Source organism: Pseudorca crassidens, chromosome 11 (genome assembly GCF_039906515.1).
Source record: "Pseudorca crassidens isolate mPseCra1 chromosome 11, mPseCra1.hap1, whole genome shotgun sequence".
NCBI classification, from domain to species: Eukaryota; Metazoa; Chordata; class Mammalia; order Artiodactyla; family Delphinidae; genus Pseudorca; species Pseudorca crassidens.
This window is the reverse complement of record NC_090306.1, coordinates 72,095,263-72,107,858: the sequence shown is the minus strand read 5'-3', so window position 1 is coordinate 72,107,858 and position 12,596 is coordinate 72,095,263. Positions and strand designations below refer to the sequence as shown.

Sequence of the window (12,596 nt, the reverse complement as noted above, 5' to 3'; positions counted from 1 at the left end):
AACTGTTATATCTTCTTCTTGGATTGATCCCTTGATCATTATGTAGTGTCCTTCCTTGTCTCTTGTAACATTTTTTATTTTAAAGTCTATTTTATCTGATATGAGTATTGCTACTCCAGCTTTCTTTTGATTTCCATTTTCATAGAATATCTTTTTCCATCCCCTCACTTTCATTCTGTTATGTGTCCCTAAGTCTGAAGTGGGTCTCTTGTAGACAGCATATATATGGGTCTTGTTTTTGTATCCATTCAGCGAGCCTGTGTCTTTTGGTTGGAACATTTAATCCATTCATGTTTAAGGTAATTATCAATATGTATGTTCCTATGACCATTTTCTTAATTGTTTTGGATTGATTTTTGTAGGTCCTTTTCTTTTCTGTGTTTCCCACTTAGAGAAGTTCCTTTAGCATTTGTTGTAGAGCTGGTTAGGTGGTGCTGAATTCTCTTAGCTTTTGCTTGTTTGTAAAGCTTTTGATTTCTCCATTGAATCTGAATGAGATCCTTCTGGGTAGAGTAATCTTGGTTGTAGGTTCTTCCTTTTCATCAGTTTAAGTACATCAGGCCACTCCCTTCTGGCTTGTAGAGTTTCTGCTGAGAAATTAGCTGTTAACCTTATGGGAGTTCCCTTATATGTTATTTGTCATTTTTCCCTTGCTGCTTTCAATAATTTTTCTTTGTCTTTAATTTTTGCCAATTTGATTACTATGTGTCTTGGCATGTTTCTCCGTGGGTTTATCCTATATGGAACTCGCTGCGGTTCCTGGGCTTGGGTGGCTATTTCCTTTCCCATGTTAGGGAAGTTTTTGACTGTAATCACTTCAAGTATTTGTTCGGGTCCTTTATCTCTCTCTTCTCCTTCTGGGACCCCTGTAATGCGAATGTTTTTGCGTTTAATGTTGTCCCAGAGGTCCCTTAGGCTGTCTTCATTTCTTTTCATTCTTTTTTCTTTATTCTGTTCTGCTTCCTTGAATTCCACCATTCTGTCTTCCAGGTCACTTTTCCGTTCTTCTGCTTCAGTTATTCTCCTATTGATTCCTTCTAGTGTAATTTTCATTTCAGTTATTGTATCGTTCATCTCTGTTTGTTTGTTCTTTAATTCTTCTAGGTCTTTCTTAAACACTTCTTGCATCTTCTCAATCTTTGCCTCCATTCTTTTTTCCGAGGTCCTGGATCATCTTCACTATCATTATTCTGAATTCTTTTTCTGGAGGGTTGCCTATCTCCACTTCATTTAGTTGTTTTTCTTGGGTTTTATCTTGTTCCTTCATCTGGTACATAGTCCTCTGCTTTTTCATCTGTCTGTCTTTCTGTGAATGTGGTTTTTGTTCCACAGGCTGCAGGATTGTAGTTCTTGCTTCTGCTGTCTGCCTCTGGTGGATGAGGCTATCTAAGAGGCTTGTGCAAGTTTCCTGATGGGAGGGACTGGTGGTGGTTAGAGCTGGCTGTTGCTCTGGTGGGCAGAGCTCAGTAAAACTTTAATCTGCTTGACTGCTGATGGTTGGGGCTGGGTTCCCTCCCTGTTGGTTGTTTGGCCTGAGGCGACCCAACACTGGAGTCTAGCTGGGCTCTTTGTTGGGGCTAATGGTGGACTCTGGGTGGGCTCACGCCAAGGAGTACTTCCCAGAACTTCTGTTGCCAGTGTCCTTGTCCTCACAGTGAGCACAGCCAACCCCTTCCTCTGCAGGAGACCCTCCAACACTAGCAGGTAGGTCTGGTTCATTCTCCTATGGGGTTACTGCTCCTTCCCCTGGGTCCCGATGCACACACTATGTTGTTTGTGCCCTCCAAGAGTGGAGTCTCTGTTTCCCCCAGTCCTGTCGAAGTCCTGCAATCAAATCCTGCTAGCCTTCAAAGTCTGATTCTCTAGGAATTCCTCCTCCCGTTGCCAGACCCCCACGTTAGGAAGCCTGATGTGAGGCTTAGAACCTTCACTCCATTGGGTGGACTTCTGTGGTATGTGTTCTCCAGTTTGTGAGTCACCCAACCAGCAGTTATGGGATTTGATTTTATTATGATTGCGCCCCTCTACCGTCTCACTGTGGCTTCTCCTTTGTCTTTGGATGTGGGATATCTTTTTTGGTGAGTTCCATTGTCTTCCTATCGATGATTGTTCAGCAGTTAGTTGTGATTTCGGTGTTCTTGCAAGAGGGAGAGCACATCCTTCTATTCTGCCATCTTGAACCAATCTCACGGACACTGAACTTCTGATGGATAAGGTGTGTGCCATGTGAGTCCACTGGCCTTTCACATGAAAATTTTCTAACACTACCAATAACTTCAAAATAAATTGTGAACAAAACAGTCACAGAATTAAAAAGTTTGTGTTTCAATCTGTAGGATTTGAAAATATACTGAGTTTTAGTGTTTACCTCTGAGTCTACCCTTGTTTGAGCTATAAATCTTGTATTCTAAGTCCAACCAACTACGGTGGTTGAGCTTCTTTGCCTTCTGGACTCTGAAGACTTAAAATGAAACCAGAAAAATATCTTGGCCTCTGCCTTCAGTTCCTGCCACTCTGCCCTCATAAGTGCCCCTGAAAACAGTTCTTTTACCTTTGTAGTACTTTTGTCTATTGACCCCCTCCACAGCCTCATTATTCACACCTTCCACCTGTCTTCCCCTCTTTTTTTAACTTAATTAGATTCATGATTCATAAATAACTTCTTTACAACCACCCTTATCTCTCCCTTAATCTTAGCAGCCAACTCTATGTTGGCTCTGGTGTAGCTGAAGTTTGCTGGAGAAAATACTGAATATTACTCCTGCGCAGAACACTATAAAATCATGATCAGTGACATTAAATCAGCACTCTGTACTACCTGGCAATGCTAGTGGTTTTCTTCTAAGTTCCCTTTCTCAAGAGAAATAAGATTGTTTGTAGAGTATTATGGAGAAGTGAGGAAGTACTCTTTCAGGAACCATAAAAATGATCATAAACAATGAATATGCAAATACATGTTCCCTGTTTATGGATTTAGGAAAAGCTCACATTAATCCTTAGACCAGTATGTTATGACAGAAATAACAGAGTTAAGAATTAAATAACCTGAAGTTGAACTCTGGATCCACTTCGTATAGAATCTGGAATCACATAATCACTTGAGCCTCAGCAGTTCCTTCCCATCAACTTACCTCAGCTGATTTTGACAGCAAGAAAAATATCTTGAAAGCACTCTGTCCCTATTACAAAATGAGGTGCAGAAGGGAATTCATGTTCTGGGATGGAATAGCGAGATTCTACATCCTTTCCCTGCTGAATGGGGGCCACCTCACCCTCCCATCACATCAGTGTATTCCCCAACCAAGAAGCTTCACTGATTTTCCATGCCCAGAATTTTCACTGCAATTTCATTACATAGGCAAAACTGATTAAATCATTGACCATATATGATTGAACTCAATCTCTAACCTCTCTCCCCTCCCTGAAGGTCAGAACTTTGGCTGATATCTTGTGGCTCAAAGCTTCAACCCTTTAATCACACAATTTATCTTTCTGCAGTGGCCTACATCATCCTAAATTATCTTTTAGTGTAAGATCACTAGGGGCCCACCATGAGTCATCTTAGTAGCATAAACTATGGCCCACTATAAGTAACAAAAAGCTCCTATCACTAAGGAAACCCAAGGGGTTTAGTTTCCCTCTTAGGAAACGGAGACAAAAGCTAATCAAATTCTTAACAGTAACAACAGTTACACGGTTTTTATTACTAATAGATATAACAATAAACAGATGGTATATATTGTATATGAATTTAATACAGACAACATACAATATTTGCTATTTTTTGGGCCCATAGTTCGTGTAAATCAAAGTACCTTATTTCACAGCTCCATTCTACATCCTACTTCTATCACCTCTTGAGGCAGTTTCTTAGATTCAGTACCTCAATTTTCTCATTTGTAAATGGTGAAAATAAAATATCTACGTCATTGCTAAGTATTTGTTACCTATTCTAGTCTCCTGCTCATTTCTGTGCATTTAATGTCACAGACTTTGTCTTGTTATATTCATATCCTTTCTAGTGCCTTACACATAGGGAGTCACAAATGGATGTTCCAGGGATTTTCATGGATTCTGAACCCAAGGATACAACTATTATTTTGTGCTCAGTTACTTCAGTTATCTTCCTTTGGCTCAAAAGAGGGGGAGGATTTGGGAAGTAAGGGGAATTTTATCAGAATTCTTTCTCATATCAAGAAATGGAAAACCCAACTCAAACTGGTTTAGGCAAAATCAAGAATGTAATTGTCCCTGCAACTAAACAACAGTCCACGCCTAAACAAGCAGATCTGCTTTCCAGTACAGTTTGCTTCAAGGCTGAAATGTCACTCAATCCATGCCTTGGTTCACCTTTCCCTGTGGTCTCTCTACCCCCAGCTTCAACTGATGGCTTCTACTAGCTTCAAACTTTTTCCTAGTGATCCCAAGATGGCTGCAGAGAGACTTCAAATCTTCATACTGCCACTACAGCGAAGATTGAAGAGTTTTTCTTTTTTAGAAACTCCAGAAAACATGTAAGTGCTGACTCAGATTGGATCATCTGCCTATCTGAATTAATCACTTTGTTCAGTGAATAATGAGATATACTATTAGCTTAAGCCTATCATATACTATCCTTAGAACTGCGCATCCAGTTAACCCCATCCAAACCAAAGTTAATAAAAATGCAAAGTGTGAATTCCCCAGATGAGAAAAGTTAGGGTTGTCTGATGGCTTGGGGACTGATGGATGCAGTGAAGGCAAACTACAAATTTTCATTTCAGCCACTGCCTTGCAAATGCCACCTTCATCATTCTTCAGGGAGACTATGATACTCCCTGAGGTCTTTCCTCTCTTCCCTCCTTCCTTCCCTTTTCTTTTTTTCTTCCATCTTTTCTTCTTTTCTACTTTTGTTATTTCTTTCTTTCACTCTTTCTACTTCCGGGATATTGACTAATTTTACTCAATCTCTTTCTTCATTTCTCACCCTTATTTTCTCCTCTTTAATTACATCTGACTTCAATTACATTTCAGAAATTTTGGCCATTAATAAGGGTACAGAATTAATAACCCACAGATATTTATTGAGTATAGAGTTTATCCTTCTTACCCTGGGGTAATTCATTGTGAGATGAATTGCCTTCTGGGAGAATTCTTCAGTTGAATATATCTCTATTTCAAGGAACTCAGAAGAAACCCATAGGAAAAAGTTTTATCATGACCCCATTTTTTAAAATTCAACTGCCAATATGCAGGGAAGAGAGTATTCTTGACCTTGAATGTCCCTTGTCTCACTGTGCTCGCAGCTTACTACATCATCCCAAAGATGAATCAGTCTGTTTTTAATAGCCTGAAACTAGAATCCACAATTCTCTTTTGGCATATGATGTTTACAAAAGCATTTGATTTTAATATGCAGTTGTTTTGTTAGTGTAAACACTTTCTGACCTATATCCTTTCTTCTGTATAGCTTCCTCAGCTGGGGAGGAAATGCTACCATGGCAACACGTCAGCTGTGGCCACCTCTTCATGGCTTCAATTGTCTATTCAGAAGTAAATATAATTTCCAAACCAACTTACAGTGAATTTCAGTAGCAGTACAAGTGACTTCAGCATCCTATTGCCTCATGAAATTATTTGTAGAAACTCTTGAATTTCTTTTAAATTTAATCATAGCCTCACGTGGAAAGTTAAACACATTTTAAATTTCACTAAAGTTCTATCTCTTGTGTGATGACTACCTTTTGCCAGAAAAGAAACCTCTGAAACAGTGTCATGAATCTTGTCCAAATGAAGTGACATTTGATATGTCATTCTTTAAACATATTTTCTGGCTAAAAAAGCACCAGTTTCTTTGATCTCTTGATTTTTACTTTATGCTTATCACTAACCTTAGAAATTGTCTTCTTTTCCTGTCCTTTTTTTTTTTTCCATAAGGAAATACAGCTTTATAATTTCACATGAGTTAAACGTACTCTGAGATATGTTTAGACGTGGTTGGTTTACCTGCTTATGAGTTAAATAATTTATCCATACTAAACCCCAAGCACTTCTATTTCTATCCTATATGTCTTTTAGTTTTTTAAAATTATTTTTCAAACTATTATTGTTTCTTGATGCCTTCTGAAATAATTCTTCAATCTGACATTCCAACTCACTAGTCCTTCTTGAGCTGTATCTAATCTCTTATTTTTCTCACTGATTGTGTTTTTTATTTTGATTACTAGTTCTGCTCTTCCCTGTGCCCACATGTTTTACATGGAGGAGGAAGCCCATTGCCTCCACAGCATGCACTGTTACTTCTTCACAACCCAGGAGAAAGGTGCATTTTGGAGCAGCCACACAGGTGCTTATTCTTTAGATAGTGCAGCCAGAGCTTAGACTGACTGCAGAGGCTGTCAGGCACTAAATGTTTTTTTAATCAAAGTGTTATTAAGAAACTAAAATTTAAAAAAAGAAATTAAAATTAAAATCCACTATACAATTATTTGTAACATCTAAGTCCTAGACAAACATGACACCTTTTTCAAAAAAAGGTACTAAACTTTAAAAAGATTAACTTATTTTGTTTTATTCTATCAAATATTAGAGCTTCAGGGTCTGGATTGATTATAAATTCTATTAATCAAAAGTCACACGCTTTTCATTTTTTTACATTTATTTTATTTATTTTTATATAGCAGGTTATTACTTATCTATTTTATACATATTAGTATATATATGTCAATCCCAGTCTCCCAGTTCATCCAACCACACCCCCCCCACTTTCCCCTCTTGGTGTCCATGCATTTTTTCTCTACATCTGTGTCTCTATTTCTGCCTTGCAAACTGGTTCATCTGTACCATTTTTCTAGATTCCACATATATGCGTTAATATACAATATTTGTTTTTCTCTTTCTGACTTACTTCACTCTGTATGACAGTCTCTAGGTCCATTAACGTCTCTATAAGTGACCCAATTTCATTCCTTTTTATGGCTGAGTAATATTCCATTGTATATATGTACCACAACTTCTTTATCCATTCATCTGTCAATGGCATTTAGGTTGCTTCCATGACCTGGGTATTGTATAGTGCTGCAATGAACATTGGGGTGCATGTGCCTTTTTGAATTATGGGTTTCTCTGGGTATATGCCCAGTAATGAGACTGCTGGGTCATATGGTAATTCTATTTTTAGTTTTTTAAGGAACCTCCCTACTGTTCTCCATAGTGGCTGTATCGTTTACATTCCCACCAACAGTGCAAGAGGGTTCCCTTTTCTCCACACCCTCTACAGCATTTGTTGTTTGTAGATTTTCTGATGAAGCCCATTCTTACTGGTGTGAGGTGATACCTCATTGTACTTTTGATTTACATTTCTCTAATAATTAGTGATGTTGAGCAGCTTTTCATGTACTTCTTGGCCATCTGTATGTCTTCTTTGGAGAGGTGTCTATTTAGGTCTTCTGCCCATTTTTTCATTTTTTTTTTTTTTTTTTAATATTGAGCTGCATGAGCTGCTTGTATATTTTGGAGATTAATCCTTTGTCCGTTGATTCTTTTGCAAATATTTTCCCCCATTCTGAGGGTTGTCTTTTTGTTTTGTTTATAGTTTCCTTTGCTGTGCAAAAGCTCAAAAGTCACATGCTTTTCAAAAGCACCACAGTCTTTTTTTTTAAACAGAAAGAAAAAATGCCTTGCATTCTCCTCAACAGAAAAAAAAAAATCACAAGTTATCTACTATACTTTTATCTGTCCATATTTTTTGCATCTTATTATCTATTTTATTTTTTTCTATGTTTCACTTGATGTTGCTCTCAGTAGAGGAAAGAGAGCAAGATGTCATACACAACACATCTTTTGTGGATTGTTATCAATACTGAAAAGATATTGAGAATTATTTCTTACTTCCTCTTCCTTAAGCCCACAGTAACATCTTGCTGTCCCTACCCAGGGAACTTCCCACACTGAACCCACAAACTGATCTTTATTTATGCTTTATTTTCCCTTTACAATGAAAATGCAGTATATGGCATTAAAAGCTGTGTGAAAGAATAAACTCTAAATATTTTTTTCCTCAGAGTCATAATTCATCATTCTGTGTGTGAACCCACAGTTTTCAGAAGAAGTAAAGAAGCTGGCAAACAGATGGTCAGTGAATTTAGAACCTTTGGATTCACATGGATTGGGCTTTGGCAAACTGTTGTAGAGACCAACGTTGGTTCCTCCAATTCCTTTCTCCACTTCTAATATATAAGTCTTAGCTGGACTCATGTCCACCTAGCTAAGATTAAATTTCCTCACATCTCTTGCCGCTAAGGTGGTGATGTAACTAGTTTCTGGTCGATGAAGATGAATGGAAGTGATGTTTCCAACAACCACACAATGCCCATAAAACTGAAAAGTTCACGCCCTCCCTCTCTCTCATTTCCCCTTTCCAGGAATGAAATGTGGATGAAAGGGTGAACTACCTTTTGCTCTGTGGATAAGGGCAATCTTTTTGGAGTGGAAGAGCAACAGATAGAAAGTACTTTCATCTCTAACACAGTAGAGATGGCATACCAGCCCTAGAACAGAGACACAGACTACCAATTAAAATAGAAATAAAGAACTTTTTAAAGATACTCTGGTTTCTAGTCTCTTATTACAGAGTTCGGTCTTTATTCTAACCATCAGCCACAACTAACCCCCAAATTTGGTGTGTTAAGGTTTGTTGGGAGGCAGTGAAATGATGAAGTTGCACGTGTAAGCACTGTCCGTTTCAACCTACAACAGCAATGGGTAATATCAATGGACATAAATGAGAACAGAACTAAAATTCCAGTTTCACATACACTCTGTGTGTATGTGTTTATGAGCATATGTATATTTACAGTTTTTAGAATTATTATTTTAAAAGTTTAAGCTATGACAAAGATAACTATAGTGCTAAAGTTTAGTATAGAAATATCATTTTATATGTGAGCTTTCAACGTCCTACAAATTTTAAAATCTGTTCCTAGGATTTTAGGAGTGTATTTCATATTTACAAAGGTGTTTTTAACAGTGCTTACTAATTTGAAAATTTTGTTAATAACTGTGTAACGTGAGTTAATACTTGTTCTTTAGGAAAAAACAAACATCTAGATTGAATAATGACTTTGTGTGAAAGAGGTTCAAAAAGTTTAGGATATTTTTACCAATCTATATCTTGAATATTCTTCAACTATAATTACATAAATTATCTCTTTTAACCTTCACAAAAAACTTTTCTGGTGGGTACCCTAACCACAGATGAGAAAACTGACACAGAGAGCCACGAAGTAACTTGCAAAATGACCTGAATTTAGGAAATAAAAAGATCTGGGATTTAAACAAGCAATCTGGTTACAGAGTAAGCTCTGCTTCTTCTACACTCTGAGGATTGCATCCAACCAGCCATGGGTCATGGGACTTTTTGTCGAGTAAGATTTGAGAAACACCGGAACAAACTGTAAAGTGTACAAAAGCTCTTCTTCTTATGAACAAGGTAAATTATGAAAGGCTACATCTAAATTTTATATGCTCATATGTAAATATATATCTAAGTTTTATATGCTTATAATGCCATAGCAATACTGTGCTAGTAAATGTTAGTGCTATTTACTGGGGACAGGCAGAGGTGAAGCTACTTTTGTTCTGAAAAGTATGTTCAAATCTATGAAAGTTTGCAAGTTGGAGAAATTTGTAAAAGGAGGAGCCTCTGATTATGACTTTTTTAAAAAAGCAAAGTAGAGGCTGATTGGCTAGAACAACCTGTCAAGCAAACAAAGGCAATTAGATTTAGGACTTGGACTTGAGGCAGAGTCATATTTAATTAGAATTCCCCTTAATCACAAGCATGAAATAGCACAAGTAATCCTTTATATGCTAGTATTCCATTAATATATTCCTTTAAACTACTTCTTGGTAGTATATTAGACATTTGAGTTAGATAGATATTTAAGTAGACAGATATTTGAATTAGTATTCAAATAAGAATTCAATTATAATAAAATGTGCAAGGAATTAGGAATTAGACACTTTATCTTTGGACCCCAAAAAAGCCACTTAATAGTTGTGAGATATGGACAAAAAAAAGGCCTTTTTGTCTCTCTGCTTCTAAAAACCTAATTTAGTAATACCTACTCTTAGGGTCGTTATCAATATTAAATGAGATAACATTATGTAAAAATGATAAGGATAGAGTGGGATAGTTACACAGGTAGTTTTAGAAATCTCACTAGGGGATTAAAGATAGAGAGGGAACACTAGGGAACTTTGGGAGACCACAGAAGTTAATGATCACTCAGGAAAGCTATCAGAAAGTTAGGAAATGCCGCAGGCTTGCCTAATAATAAAGCCATAAATAAAAAACGAGATGTGCCCCAGCCCATTAAGTGAAAAAATGAGGCTTGCATCCTGCTGGTGGAGGTCAGCAAGATAATGATCCTTAGGACATGCACCTCTACACATACCAAGGACAGGAATATAAGGGAAAGGTGACATTCCAAAGTAGAAGACACTCATTATACTGAAACCTGAGATGATTTAACATATTTTAGTAAATGTTACCACCCTTCTGCTGATTTGAATAACAGTCCTGGTTTGATCTTGTAGGGTCAAAAACTTTCCCATCCAACGTGAAGGAGGAGCTAATGATGTAAGCCTGACGTCTACTCGAAGATGAGGAAGAAGGTGGTCTTCTCTCCCTCCCCACTTTTCCTTTGATTATAAAAAATGTAGCCCACTTAGTTCTCAGGGCAGAGCCCTCTTGCCTGCCAGCCTGTATCCTTCACAAATGTCCTATACTAATAAATCTACTTCTTACTTATCATTTTGCCTCTTGCTGAATTCCTCCTGCGAGGAGACATAAAAAACCTGAGCTTCATTAAATTCTGAGACAAGTTGTGCAGTTCCAGTTGGGAGATTGTGGGCTCAAGTCCCATCAGAGGTGCAGATTCAAAAGCACCTCATACTGTGCCAGATCTTTACTCTTAAAGATCTTTACGCTCGCAGCCTCCTGCATTACTTTTTTTTGGTTGATTTTATATATTATTATATACTCACGTGTGTACTCATACTCATATGTAATATACAGTGTCATTCTTAATTCTAAATTCTTAATTCTTACAGCTTCTAATGAATCTTACCTATTTCATTTTACTATGGTACTTCTAACTTCTCCCTCTCACTGGATCCTCCCTATATTAGTTAAGTATAGGGTAAGCCATTAGGAAATAAAATAAAATAAAAAGGCATAGAAATAAAATAAAAAAGGCATCAAAATAAAAAGGCATAATGAGATAAATGCTATTTCTCTCTTACCTATTTTGTCTGGAGACGAGCTGCAGATGTTTCTAATTCCTTCACAGAACCAATTTCCCTTCATCTTGTTGCTCTTCCATGAGGTTGAATTAAGTCACCAAAACTTCCATATTCCAGCTTTTTGGAAGAAGAGGAGGGCACAGAATTCCACTTTGAGGCTTACAGAAGTTGCAAAGATCATTTCCATTCACATACCACTGGTTACAGCTTAGTCAGTCATAGTCAGTCTAACTTCCCTTAGCTACAAGGGAAGTTGAGAAGTGTAGTCTCCAACTGAGTGGCTATGTGCTCAGCTAAAACTCTATTTCTGTGGGAAAAGAGAAGAAACTTTAGGGGCCAATTAGCAGTCTGCCACACTTCTCACCAACACCTAGGTCTATTCAAGTTTCTTCTATCTCAATAAAAAACAAAACAAAGTGTAAGGGAACAAAATTTGCCACTCCAAAATGTATCCGGCATGCAGATTATTTCGAGCTAAAAGCAATCAAGGTCCAGAAGAGTCAGGAAGAGACTTTAATCTTCCTCCTAACTGCCTAGAAGATTGTAAATAGAGGACCTATTCCAGAAAGTTGTAAATAGAGGACCTATTCCAGAAAGTAAACTATCACCAAAGATAACTATAGTATGAACTAAATGGACAGAGAGGAACCTAGCAATATCTGCTTGTTAAAATTTCTTTCTATGTCCCATTGTTTCTGTGTGGTCCAGCAAACACTTGTTTATCATACAAGTGTTTTTCCATTTTCATGTGAATTGCTTTCCTCCCCTTTGAAGTCCCTAACCACTACCCTCCAAATCCCCTTTTTTTTTTTAGCTGAAGATGGTATTTAAAGTGAGGATTTCTGCTACTTTGGTGAGCTGCTCAGTTGTCCTGGGTCTCTCCCATGTATACCCATGTAATTAAATTTTTGTTACCAAAGGGAACTTGAGTCCATTCACTCACTGCGCAGCAAGGCCAATTTACTGACACTGGGTTTTTGTAAACGAAAGTACAGTATTTATTGCAGGCACCAAGAAAGGAGAACAGATAGCTCATGCTCAAAAGACCTGAACTTTCTGATGGCTTTCAGGGTTTTTAAAGGCAACATTTGGAGTGAGGGCTGCAGGGTGCATGACTTTCTTCTGATTGGTTGGTGGTGAGGTAACAGGGTGATGTTTTGGGAATCTTAATCATCAGCCTTCTGGTTCCAACCATCCTCCACCTGGGTGAGGGGGTCTTAGTTCCTGCAGAACCACTCAAAGCTACGTGTCAGATTGTTATGTATATCCTTTGAGGAGGAACTAGGACTCTGTTTTATGCAGAACTATTG

General features: G+C 37.6%; 1 long non-coding RNA gene across 1 annotated transcript in view; it reads right to left on the bottom strand.

Moving 5' to 3' along the window:
• The window catches only part of LOC137202968 (uncharacterized), a 29,892-nt gene extending 18,502 nt beyond the window's left edge, over nucleotides 1-11,390 (bottom strand). Inside the window, exon 1 of the long non-coding RNA XR_010932817.1 lies at nucleotides 11,287-11,390. This is a non-coding gene — a long non-coding RNA (uncharacterized lncRNA). The remainder of the gene's footprint in view (nucleotides 1-11,286) is intronic.
• Between the last annotated feature and the right edge of the window lie 1,206 nt (nucleotides 11,391-12,596).